The following is a 1,286-nucleotide window of genomic DNA, read 5'->3' on the forward strand; positions in this document are numbered from 1 at the left end:
CCTGTCTAGGAAACGTTTCCTACCCTCAAGCCACAAAGATATTCTGTTTTCTTCTAGAAGCTTTAGTGTTTTAGCTTTTATGTTTATATCTATGATGTTGAATTACTCTTTGTGTATGGTGTGAGGCAGGAGTTGAGGCTCATTTTTTCTATCTGGATATCCATTTATTTCAGCCCCATTTATTGAAAAGACTTTCTTTCACCATTGGATTGCTTTGGCTCTACAGTCAAACATCAAACGACTATATAAGTGTGGGTCTATTTCTCAGCTCTCTCTTCTGTCCCTTGATCTGTTTGTTGATCCTTATGATGGTACACGCTATATTAATCACTGTAGTTTTGTATTAAGTCTTGAAGCAAGGTAATGTAAGTCCTTTACTTCCTTTTTCAAGATTGCTTTGGATATTCTAGGTCCTTTGCATTTCCATATAAATTTTAGAACAGCTTGTCAATTTCTACAAAAAAGTCTGTTGAGACGATGATTGCGATTGTGTTAAGTCTATAAATCATTTGAGAATTAACAATATTGAGTCTTCCAAGCCATGAACATGGTACGTCTCTCGACATATTTAGATCTTTTAAAAACTTCCCTCAGGAATGTTTTGTAGTTTCCAGTGTGAAAGTCTTGCACATCTTTTGTCAAATTTATACTTCACTATTTCCTGTTTATTGATGTTAGTGTAAATTGGGTTGTTTTTTAAATTTCACTTTTCAATTATTTACTGCTAAAAAATATGGAACACCTCACAAATTTGCAAATCATCTTTGTGCAGGGACCAGGTTAATCTTCTGTATCATTCCAGTTTAGTATATGGGCTGCCAAAGTGACATTATATGTCTTCTTAATAAAAATATAATATGAGAGGGTGGGGGGAGGTCGAAAGGGGTAAAGGTGCATATATGTGTGGTGATGGATAAAAACTAGACTATTGGTGGCGAGCACGATGCAGTCTATACAGAAAGTGATATATAATAATGTACACCTGAAATTTACACAGTTATAAGCCAATATCACCTCAATAAAATAATTTTTAAAAATTTAGGAAATGGAAAAAAACACGATATGATCCACTCTTGTAAATTTTTAAGCAAAGATACACTCCAGGCAGGTAAGTCCCTTCTCTCCTGGGGCTTCTTGTGCCCCCAGCACACCGCCAAGGACCCCTCCTTGGGGCACTGTGGGGCCTCCGCCCAGGAGGACCTGCTCTGCTGGGTTGCCATCTGGCTGTCTCAGCCTGGATGCCTACGTGATCCATGACAAACTCCACACACTCACACCAGCCGTGA

The 1,286-nt window shown here is 38.0% G+C and overlaps 1 pseudogene; it reads right to left on the reverse strand.

Annotated features, from left to right (window-relative positions):
* Positions 1-727: 727 nt before the first annotated feature.
* On the reverse strand, positions 728-828 carry LOC124236579 (uncharacterized; annotated as a pseudogene).
* Positions 829-1,286: the final 458 nt, after the last annotated feature.

The sequence above is a fragment of the Equus quagga genome, chromosome 2, assembly GCF_021613505.1.
Source record: "Equus quagga isolate Etosha38 chromosome 2, UCLA_HA_Equagga_1.0, whole genome shotgun sequence".
Taxonomy (NCBI): domain Eukaryota; kingdom Metazoa; phylum Chordata; class Mammalia; order Perissodactyla; family Equidae; genus Equus; species Equus quagga.